Source organism: Cavia porcellus, unplaced genomic scaffold (assembly GCF_034190915.1).
Source record: "Cavia porcellus strain 051 isolate PalLab524CR breed Dunkin Hartley unplaced genomic scaffold, mCavPor4.1 scaffold_4, whole genome shotgun sequence".
Taxonomy (NCBI): Eukaryota; Metazoa; Chordata; class Mammalia; order Rodentia; family Caviidae; genus Cavia; species Cavia porcellus.
The window spans coordinates 118791161-118802549 of record NW_026947487.1 but is presented as its reverse complement, the minus strand read 5'-3'; the positions used below and the strand labels follow the sequence as shown (position 1 = coordinate 118802549).

The 11389-nt window shown below is 56.6% G+C and overlaps 1 long non-coding RNA gene across 1 annotated transcript; it reads left to right on the top strand.

Annotated features, from left to right (window-relative positions):
• The first annotated feature begins 2357 nt into the window (after window positions 1-2357).
• LOC134475823 (uncharacterized) lies at window positions 2358-10927 on the top strand. The gene is made up of 3 exons (XR_010047089.1): window positions 2358-5851; window positions 6365-6647; window positions 7465-10927. It is a non-coding gene; the product is annotated as an uncharacterized LOC134475823 (long non-coding RNA).
• The last annotated feature ends 462 nt before the right edge of the window (window positions 10928-11389 follow it).

Here is an 11389-nt window from a genome sequence, read left to right as displayed (position 1 = left end):
AATTTATTTCTACGCGGGGGAGAAGTGTGTGTTTATAGCCCAGGAAACAGGAACACAGACAGGGAGGTTTGAATGCTTTTTGAGTGAATTTGCCAACCTTCAAATCGCTGCCTTAAAAGATTATTTCAAACACAGGATTCAAAGCAAAGCAATCCTGTCATTTCCTAAAACTGCGGAGCGGCTCCTGTATTTCAGCTCAATCGTGTTTAGCCAAATGCTTTATGTCTGCAGATCCTGCAAAGACAATTGTTGGAGAATTTCATCAAGGAGTGAAAACCAGCTAAGTTGAAGTGAGTTTTTAAAATCAGCTGAGATGAGCTGAGCTTGTAAAATCACTCCCAAAATTCGGGGATCAGGAAAAAGTTACACAAAGAATCGCTTCCCATTTCCCTACAAGAACCCCCATCTCCCCCACGAATATAATGTATAGTTCGATGAGGCAAGGATACATTTATTTTCTTTTTCATCAGCATCAGAAGTGGCTGGAGGAAAGATCTCACAAGTATAAAACGGGACACACAGTAAGGCCCGGACTCCTTTCCCTGGAGCGGGGATGAGCAGGACAAAACAGATTTTCAGGCTTCCTTTTATCAAACCCATTTTCACCTGGGGCTGGGACCGTGCCAGGCTGCCCCACCCCAGCCTGGGTCTCAGAGACCCTCCGAAGGTCACAGTGTCACCTGCGCTGCGCTGCTCTGTGAGTGACCTGACGGGAGCTGTTTCTCTGGATGACGCTCCTGCAAGGCGCTGCTGGGCTCGGGCTGCTAAGAGGTGGCGAGGGAGGGGCGCCCCATGCTGCTGCCGCTGCTCCCCCAGCTGTTCCGTGCACCTGAGAAGCCTGAATTTCACTCACTCACAAAGCCGCTGCCCAGCGGGGACCCTGGAAGCCCCGGGAGCTGCAGGGGAGGCAGCCTGAGGAGCTGAGGCAGCTTCAGTAACCACCAGCGCATTTCCCCTGGTGGGGCTCAGCAGGTCCCAGGATCTCAGGAGAGGAACCTGCTCGGGGAGCCTGGCTTTTTTATTTTTTATCTTCTAAATAAAATGTCTTGCTGATCCCCAAACAGCTAATGAACAGAAAAATGCCTAGACGGGCACAGTCACTGCAGGGCCGTCTGGTCAGCTCCGAGCCAGCGCTCCCAACACCTGGGCGCTGTAAATCACCCGCTGTAAACACCGAGCCGGCCGAAGGGCTGTGCGGGCTGCAGGGAGCGCGTCCTCCCTCCGCCACCGCCGGGCCATAAAGCAGGCGCAGGCTCTGCCTCATCCGCGCTCTGCTCCTGGGCGGGGAGCAGGGCCCCTTTGCAGGGCTGCCCCGTCCCTGGCCACTTCCCGCCCTGGGCAGTGAAGCTGGGGTGTTTATGATGCTCCCAATGGCTTTATGATCCCGAGAGGGGCCTGGGCCAGGGACCTGATGGGGCTGTTTGTGAAGGTGTGTGGGAGGACAGGATTCCAGTTTGGGTTTTTAAAATTCTGTTAGTAAAATTATAACAATAGCAAGCAACCGAAAAGCAACCAAAAGAAGTGTAAGGAGGGGTCCCCAGAGTCAACAGGAAGGACAGGAGCATTCCCGCTGTGACACGGACTGCGTGCTCCCTGCTGCGGCTTGGCCGCCGATGACAGTGGCTTTACGTCTGGTGCGGGTGATGGCCGGGAAGCCCGAGGCCGAGTGTGGACGGCAGAACAGGGCCCTCCCGGGCAATTCCTCCATGCACTGGGGCTCCACTTAAAAAATAAAACCCTGGAATGGTCAGGCTTCAGGCAGACAAACGTGTGGACAGGCGGTGTAAACACCATAAACGTGGCCCAGGCAGGAGCCGGACAGGCTCTTCTGCCGTCCGCCCTCGGTGTCCACCCTCGGTGTGGGCCAGCAGGGCCCGTGGAGCCCAGACAGTCTCTTCCCCGCCTCTGGGCCCGGCACAGAGAAAACATTCTTCAGCCCGAAATGAAGCAGGATCAAATGGTTGCTGATGACAGCAAATAAAATGGGAGCCGACTAACGGAGCCTTATTAATAAAGCTGGTTTAATAGGTCCTCAGCAGCAAGGGCCATTTGGACCCGACACTGGAGACGCGGCCAGGGCGTGTCTGAGGCTGCCTGGCAGCGCTGGGCTTCGCCCCAGCGGGGAAAGCACGGTTCTCTCCTCTCATGGCACTGTTCCCCGCACGTATGAAATGAAAGCAGGGTGCGTCCCAGGTAGCTTTTTGAACTGTTAATGCGACATAATCCACACAAGCCCAGGCCATGATGTTTATTTGTAACTGGGCGGGCAGGGGGCATGCGGACCGCTGGAGCCGAGAAGGCCACGCATGGGCTGAGTGTGCCCACCTCTGTGCCGCGGGACGGCCCTGACCTGAGCTCCGGCCAAACCTAAGCCCGCTTGCTGACGACTGTGCTAATTTACACACTGAATTCTATGTAAAGAACGTGGATGTCTAGGCTCCAAAGGGGAAAAATACCACTTGGGATATGAAATCCCGCCCCTGTGCACACTTCTCCATTCAGAGCTGGGGTCTCCGGGCTCCTCAGAGGCCAGGGAGTGGACATTTGTGTCCGCGGGCTCAGCGTGACTTCTCCGTTTGAAGGAGGAAGGCGACGTCCTTGCTGGGTGTGCCGTGTCCCCACACGGCTGCCGCAGCCTGCTTTGTACGCAGCAGGCCCTTCCGGATGTGGGAGCAAAGCAGACTCTCTCAGGCTTCTGCATGCTAGTGCAGAGCCCTGCCCAGCCCGCGTGCAGCCAGTGACGGCGTCCGGAGACCAAGAGCTGAAGCGGGTGTGCCGGCACACACTTATAATCCTGGTGCTTAGGGAGGCTGAGGCAGGAGGACTGCAAGCTTGAGCCCAGCCTGGACAGCTTAGTGCCTTAGCAAAACCTTGTCTCATGATAAAAAGCACAAAGACTTGGGGCTGTAGCCCAGTGGTACAGGACCCCGGCTTCAATTCCTGGTGCTTTCTAAAGTAAAATAACAAAATAAAACCTCGGACGCTTTTACAAAGACAAAAACCAAGCTGACATGTTTTATTCACTTCTCACCCGCATCGTTGGGCGACTCAGCCCTGGACCCGCTGACCGGCCGTGCTGGACCTAACCCGTCAGTGCCAGCTCCCCTCCTCTGTCCCTGGGGGCCTGCCTGGGAGCTGTGTCTCACCACTGATGGTGGGCTGTTTGCTTTCTAACTCGGACTTCCGAGAGGCAGGCTGACCCCTTCTGGAGAAGCCTCCATGGGCAGCACCTCTAGGGCTTGGTGGCCGCAGGCAGAGCTCAGGGACTGGCCATGCTGGCCTCTGTGAAGCGCCCTCTGGGGGCCAGGTGCCATCCAGGTGTAGCCTCAAGTCATCTGCAGTTCCTGGGGACCACAGCCCCCATCCTAGCAGAGCTCTTAACCCTGTGCATGCCGCCTAGAGGGACAGGGTCCTCCAGGAAGGTCAGGAAGTGGACGGCTTGGGGTCCAGCACCAGGCCTGCAATTCCCAGTGACTGACGCTCTGGTCGCTCTGCTTCCCAGGTGAGTCTGCATGAAACAGCAGGGAACTTGTGAGGTCCTTGTCAGGCTGGGGGACCCTACAGACCCGGCGGGCGCGGGTGGACCTTGGTGGGAGCTGCAGGTGGGTGGGCGCCCTGTGTGTCGCCACCCCTCCCCCGGCCCCCGGCCTGCAGCTGGAGGCCCCAGAGCTGCTGCAATCAATCAGCAGCCACCAAGGAGCCTGCGCTGCACCACTCCCGGCCGCAACCTTACACCTCTGGCATCAAAGGATGGGCCCAGGCCGGAAGGAGGCCGCCCGCCCGTATCTGCAGGACCCCATGCAGCCTGCCTGGGACTCAGGATGGGGCGGTGGCAGGGCGGAGGGGACACACGCCAGGGAGGCTCCAGAGGGCGGGCCCTTTGTGGAGGGAGATCTGGAGAGGGAGAGTGGTGGCACCAGGACGGAAGATGGATGGGTCTGCCGGGCTCCGGGCTCCAGGGCAGGTGTGACTGTCCCTGTGCCATTTGGTTCCTCTCTTCTGCTGCAGATAGTGCTGGCTCCTGCTGTCTCCCTAGGCGTCTGCCTGGGTGTCCTTTACTGTCCCCAGCCCTAGAGAGCGCTTACAGCAAAGGCTGCCTGCCCGCAGCCTGGAGGTTCAGCTATCTGAGGTCCCATTTCACACAGTCTCCCTTAGCTCTGGCCATGCAGAGACCTCTCTCCAAGCTGGCTGCTCTGTCCGACTTCCTGTACAGGCGAGCACAGATGACCTGGACCCAAGCATCGGGACTCTGATTTTAGACTGACAGTGCGTAGTTCATAATGAAAGAGAAACTCCTGAGATGCCTGCGCCTGCCCTGTCCCTGGCCACTCAGGTCTGGAGGACCAGTGGACAGCCCTGGTTACTGGGCACATGCACAGTAAGATTGGGACCCCTGCTCCCCATCTCCTCCACACGTGGCTTCTCTTATTCGGTAAACGCAGAGGGCAGAACGGAAGACCAAACCTAAAAACCCAGAGAGGCCGAGACACGGCCTGGCTGCCTCCTCTGCAGGAGAGCTGACCTTCATGGGGCTAAGCAGGTGGCTTCCTGGCTCCGTCCCCTGCGTGACCACAGCCCTCAGGGTCAGGCGGTGATTTTGTGCCCATTGCTGATGGCCTGCCCAGAAGCACACAGCTGGAGAGCACCAGGATGGGCTCAGCATTGGCCCCGACGTAGAAGTGGGTAGGAGAGTGACAGGGGCTCTCGTGTCCCCCTCACTGAATTTGCCCCTGGTGACACTGTGCATGGCTGTGGCATGACATAAGACCATGGCACTGATGGGAAACTCGTCTCCAGAGCCAGCCTCCGCTCCCCCGGCTTGCTAATTTCCTCAGGGAGGCGGCACCTGGGTGCCACATCACGAATTGCTGTGTGCTCACCCCAGGGTGTCCGTCCCATAAGGTGGCTGGCTCGGTGGCGGGGCTCAGGGCTGCACCCCCAGCGTCTGATGTGGGCAGTGCTTCCCCACAGAGCCCACCTTCCTGAGCTCCAGCTGCAGGGCTGCAGTGGGGACGAGGCGACACAAGGTGACAGGTGTCCAGCATCCTGTCCGGGCCAAGCAATTAGGTTGAGCTCAGCTCCTGCTGGCTTCTAGTCTTGGCTTCTGCTCTTGGGGTCCCTGGGCTCCCTCTGCCCCTTCGCCGTGGCCTGCGACTTTTCAGTGGTTAAGAATGTCCCGGCTAACAGGAGATTGCACAACAATCTGCATCACTTAACTTAGAGGCCGGGTTTCTGAGGCTGGTGTAGGTCTGAGCAGGGGCATGAAGTCCTTGCTAATTCTGCTGACTTGAAATAACAAACAGCTTAACACCTCTATTGTTCTGGGACCTGATGAAAACCACGCCGCCTGCTGCCGCCGCCCGCTGCTGCTGCTGCGGAATAGGAATGGAGGGCTGGGGAGCAGGGCGGCCAGGCCAGGTGCCTGGGCTGTCTGCTGTCGGCACAGGACATCCCAGCTCCCTGCGCTGGCTGTCAGCGAGACTGTTAGCTCTCTTTCCCTTCTCCTTGCCCCCTCCAATCACATGAAAGATAAAGGTCCTTCTGGGGCTGTCCCGTCTTGACACCTTTCTAGCAAGCCAGGCCCTGGGAGTCAGGCTACAGTGACACTGGAAGCCAATAACATGCTTTTGTTTTCCTCGAGTTTATTTCTGCCCAGCGAGTCTTCTGCCTTTGTAAGGGCCATCAAAGTTCTCCTGCGTAACACTGAATTAAAGCAATCAAAGGGATCAAGCCATCGGTGGATAATCCCCGGAAAGCAGATATCTATGCCAGGAATCTGATGATTTTGACAGTGTGGGAGTGGCAGGGGTGATGGAAACTCAGGCCTGGAGACCCCTCGTTGCACAGCGAGGTAAACTGAGGCACAGAGAGGGCAATTTGATGTGGGGAGTCGGGACAGACGGAAAGTTGGTGCCAGAGCTTTCCAGGGGGCACGGTAGGGACTGTGTCTCTGTCCTCACACACAGGAGCGGGGATCGGACCACTTCCCCCAAGAGGAACCCGGTCCCTGCTCTCCCCACGAGCCCTCCGTCACTGGGACACTCCGGACTTGGAAAGGCCACGAGGGCAGGGCGGGGCTGTCTCCATTTTCCCGGCGAGGCTGGGTGAAGCGTCTAAAACACAAACATGTTTATTTCAATTGTGAAATACGCAACATATTTGTTAATAACGGACACATTCCCTAGGATGCTGAGGAAGCTTCTCTAAAAATGGGAAATGCAGAGGTGCTGCTTACTCCTGACCCGTAACCCTGCCATTGTGGGATTAGCTGCTTTCTCTACTTTTGTGTTTGCTGTGTCTGAATTATAGTTGAATTACTGCATGCGTAGTGCAGGAGTGTGATTTTCCTCTCACTGTCTTACAGTGGAATGCTTCTGCTGCTTTGCATATAATTTGAGAACATACACACTTTCAAACTAAAAACCTGGCATCCTATCGTGGACACAGGGAGGCAAAATCCAGACAAACAGAAGGCGATTGTGCCGGAGGACAGCACCCAGGGCGAGAGCTCCCAGTGGAGGGCTCGGAACCGTTCTTGAAGCCAGCGATGCTGGGCACTGAGCTGTGCTGAAATTTCCCTCCATAAATAACGGCAGATGCAAACCCTTCCACGGAAACCGTGTGAACGAGGCTGTTTATTTCCTTCGGTGAGTTCCAAATAGAACAGTTAGAGATCAAAGGGTGCGAAGCTTTCCAAACCCCTGGCATCGATCACCAGCCCAGCCAGGAAACGGTGTGATCCAGCGAGCTCTCTGAGGGCATGGCAACCAGCACTTGTGTCTCTTCGGTTTGCAAACACCGGGCATTGTGACTTTAACTATTTTCTGGCCATTTCAAGGAGTAGAGGACTGCGGTCATGAGTTTGGTTGGGCAGTAGCTGCCTTTGCTCTCCAATGCCTTCCTTTTGCTTGGGGTCCTCTAAGGGGTCTCTGAATCCGTTAATGGAAGAGTGCCCGCAGCCTCTGGCTTTTAGGAGCGTGGAGACTCGGGCACTCTTCCTGCGAAGCATCCCGTTCCCTGTGCAGCTCCAGGCACGGGCCGGCCAGTGCCCCCTCATCAATCTCTGCCGCCTGCTGGAATTTGCTGTCAAGCCTAATGGGGAATGGGCGGAGGGGAAGGGGCATCGGAGAGCCCGCTGCTGGGGGAAGGGAAGTGGCTGGCCGCAGACTCCTGCAGCTGGAGAAGCCCAGGTCAGCGGAGCTCATCCTGCTGCCGTCCGCGGGGAACCACGGCCGTGCCCACAGCTGGCGGTGGCACAGGGAGCCCTGGCTTCAGCCAAAACTGAGTTCCACAGCCAGGCCGCACCTGTCGGTCAGAAGTGTCCCCAGTGCAGCGGCCACAGAACATCAGGAGGAAGCCGAGCCCCGAGCCCCGGGCACAGCAGAAGGCAGCGTGCGGGGGCTCCTGTGGGAGACCTGCAGCCCGGCCCAGGGGGACAGTTTGGTTTTATTTGTGTTTGTTAAGGAGGAGAGGACGTGCGTGCCGTGAGCTGCTTGACAGCAGAGTGGGTGCTGGCGCTGAGCAGCTGCCCTGAGCCGTAGCCTCTGCGTCGTCCCTGAAGCAAGCCTGCAGCCCGTGGTCACTCTGCCGCTCGCCTCCCAGCCTCGGGACCACCTGTCCTCTTCCTTGCTGTGGAAAGGCCTGCTCTGGACATTTTACACAAGCGCAGTTACGTAACGCAGAATCTTTTTTGTGGCTCCTTCACTTCCCCGGTGTTTGAAAGCCTCCTTCACGCTGTGTGCACCCAGAATTCCCTTCTGACTCTGCCATCGTGTGACCCCTCCGGGTCTGTCCATCCGCCCAGAGTGGGTTCCTGCTGGCTGCTGCCACTGGGCTGCTGGTCCAGGTGGTGCTGGGAATATTTGTGTCCACACCTTTGCTGAGTGCTGTTTTCTGTCCTGGGAATTCGGCGGGATTTCTGGTTCCTGCTGGGTGCAGTGATCTGAAGAGGGGCTGGGGTGCATGGGTCCCACTCCTGCCTGGGAGCAGGGGTGTCCGCTCCTTAGCTGAGAAGCTATCCTGCCTTCTTCCCCTCCCCTCCCCTCCCCTCCCCTCCCCTCCCCTCCCTTTCCCTCCCCTCCCTTCCCTTCTTTTTTCCTTTCTTCCTAAGTACCAGGTGTTGAACTCAGGGCCTTTGCACTGAGCTACACCTCCAGCCCTTCTGCATGTTTTTAAAATTTTGAGACAGCATCTCACTAAGTTACTGAGTTGCCTGCGCTGGGCCCAAACAATCAACCCTCCTGCTTCAGCCTCCCAGTGTTGGGATTACAAGTGGCTTCACTACCCAAGGCACTGCTTCTCCGCCAGCTGACACAGTGTAGAGGCCTGCCATGCAGCTCCCTGGTCACCAGCTGCCGGGCTGCAGTCCCCTTCCAGCTCGGAGGCCACTGTGCCTGGGGTCTCCTACCTGTTTCCTGACTGGGTGAATCTCAGCCGAGGGGCTGCCCTGAGCACCATGCCAGGCATACGGTGGGCCCCTGGCAAAGCGTAGCTAGAGGTCCCACCCAGAGCACACACAGGGTGCCACGTGGGGCCACCCTGGCCTGAGTCCCCTGCCCCACAGGTTGGTCCACAGCTAACTTAAAGTGTGCCATTGACACTGTGTGGACTGAGCAGAGCACAGAGTAATCGAATATGCTTCTCATTCCTAAGCAAATGCCCCAAAGCGGGGACCTAGGGACTCAGCCGGGTTGGCCCTCTGGGCTGCCTTTTTTGGGGCAGCCCCACCCCACCCGAAGACTGTCCAGGAAGAAGTGGCTGTGGCGGCCACCTCAGTGCACAGGCTGGCTCTGTATACATCCCTTCAAGGGCTAAATAAATGCAGTAATTTACTGAGAAAAGGCCTTTCAGGGCCACCTCTGGCTCTGAGGTCTCAGGACTTATGGGACAAAGCCAGCATCCATCTTCCGAAGTGACATGTTCCTGTCAACAGAGGCCTAATGGAAACAGCTCCGCGGGAGCAGAGAGGCAGCCTCCTCTTTCCTGGCCCTAATCTCCTGGGCAGGCGGGACCAGCGAGGGTGGTGGGGTGGGGCCTGGAGGACCCGGACTCAGGACAGGAGGGCTGCGGGGTGGGAGGAAGCCGCTTCCCTCTTCCCAGTTGTCCTGGTCTTGTGGGATCAGAGCCAGGCGGCCCTTGGAGTCCAGACTCCTGCAAGGCTCCAAAGCTGGGTGCACTTCAAAGCCCGGCAGCCTGGCTGGAATGCAAGGGGCCCCAGCTGCCATCAGGCGGGTGGACGGGCTCTCTGAGGACCACAGGCTGGCTCTCCAGAGGTCTGCTGCTCCAAGCAGGGCTCCCAGAGACTGGGGTGAGTCTGCAGTCTCTCCCATAAAATGCAAATGAGAGCCTTTTAACCTCCCAGGGTTGTGAGATCAAAGGCAGCAAGGAAAGCCAGTGCTCCATGGAAGGCGTAAATCATCCTGTGTATGTTAAAAAAAAAAAAAAGGGTTAGATCAGGGTGTCCAGCAAATGTAAGTCAAGACACTTGCGTCATTCCCAATTTTCCAGCAACCATGTCCCAGAAAGAAGCTGGTAGACAGGTAGTTTTCAAAGTACTTTACCCAACGCATCCAAATTAACCTAAAAAGCAGCTGCCTGGTCAGGCAGGTATTTTACATTTTCAGCCCATCTCAGTTGCCTGCTCAGGTGCCACGTGTGGCCATCTTACATGCTGTGGTTTGGGGGCGGGACTTCCTGTGCGCAGGATGTCTGGTGGGCGGGACTTTCTGTGCGCAGGACGTCTGGTGGGCGGGACTTCCTGTTGGGGTTTTTGGGGTGCCAGAGTTGGAACGTGGAGCCGCACGGTCCCCGGCCAGGGTCCTACTAAGGCATTGGTTGGGCTGCGGGCTCAGCGAGAAGTGCCAGTGTAGCTGCCCTACTGCGTGGCCCTGTGCGATGAGACGGTGTGTCAGACCAAAGAGCAATTATGTAATTAATTCCATCTTTCCTAATTCCTGCTCTTTAGCATTTGGGATATTTGGAGCAAGGTTAATTTTATTTAGTTTTTATTTTTTTAAAGAGAAAAAAGAAAACACAGATACATCAAGAAGCAAACACACCTAAAAACAAACAAAAGCAAAATGGCAATGGAAAGCCACAGCTACATAGAGGCTCTAAATAAGCCGACAGGGACTTAACGATGCTTGTCATACTGCACACTGCTGTCTTCAAAGTAGGTTGCTCAGGCCGCTGGACACAGGCGCAAAGCTAAGCAGTGAAACAGAGCAGCCCAGTGAGTGGACTTCAGCCACAGACAGGAGGAATCCTGCACAGCTGGCACGGTGTACACTGCATCCTGCAGGCAGAAGCCAGACCAGCTGACCCTGCAGGCCAGCGCAGTAGAGTGTGAGCTGTTCCTTTCACCCCCGCTGCTAGCACATCACCCAGAGTCCCCAGAACCCCCAGTTGCTTACTGCGGCCTGGGGCAGGGGTGTAGATGATGTGCCTCTGATTGCCCAGCCTCCTACCCGCTGGCTCACGGGAAGGTGTGCTTTGTCTTCTTGCTGAGTCCCTTACGGACCCGCGTGGCCGAGCCTGCTTCACAGGAAGGCGTCATGAGGTTAATCTTACAATCTAGTTGTTTGTAGGTGAGAAATTTTAGCAATAGGGGTGCCCATGGTGGAGTCACTCAGAGACACAGATGAACTTGGGACACCAGAGCAGGAGGTGGGGGGAGCCGCTGTGTGGCAGAGAGATTGTGGGGACCTGGTGACCGGTAACTGACACAGCCTGTGAGGGCGTGTGAGGGGCGGCCAGCCTGCGGGGTGTGCAGGGGAATTGTGCCCTAAAACGCCAGTCGGGGAGTCCGGGGCTCCATACCAGTATCCTAGGAGTGTGGGCATTTTCTGCCTCTTTTTGTTTATCTGCATTTAAAAATTTTCTCATAATAAACATGTGTTAGTTAAGGAATTAAAACTTTTAAAAGATAAAAGCAGTTCATTTGTGTCACGATTGTGAGCCTTGGTTTTGGAGTGAATGGAAAGGAGGAGGGGACCCCACAACTGAGGTGTTTGCACACTTTTTCACACTCCGCTCTGGCAGGTGTTTGTACACAGCCATGGTACACACTCAGGTCGCGTGGCCAGACCTTCCTTGTATATGCTCTCACCCGGCGTGGGCTCTGGTGTTTAAGAGCTGGAGAAGAAATACTCACCAGACCTGGGCTGAAATGCATCTCTCCACCTGTATTTCACACCAAAACAGCAAGAGAGGCGACTGTGTCAGGGCGCCCAGGGCACAGTGATCGTCCCCAGGAGGTCCTGAGGATGGCCCTGCTCGCCCTCTCCATGGACCTGCCCCGAGGCACCGGGTGTGAGTCCTCCGGGCTGGGCTTTGTGCGTGAACCAAATTCAACCTTTCCATCAGGTGTAAGTTTCTGAAAGCAGGTGGA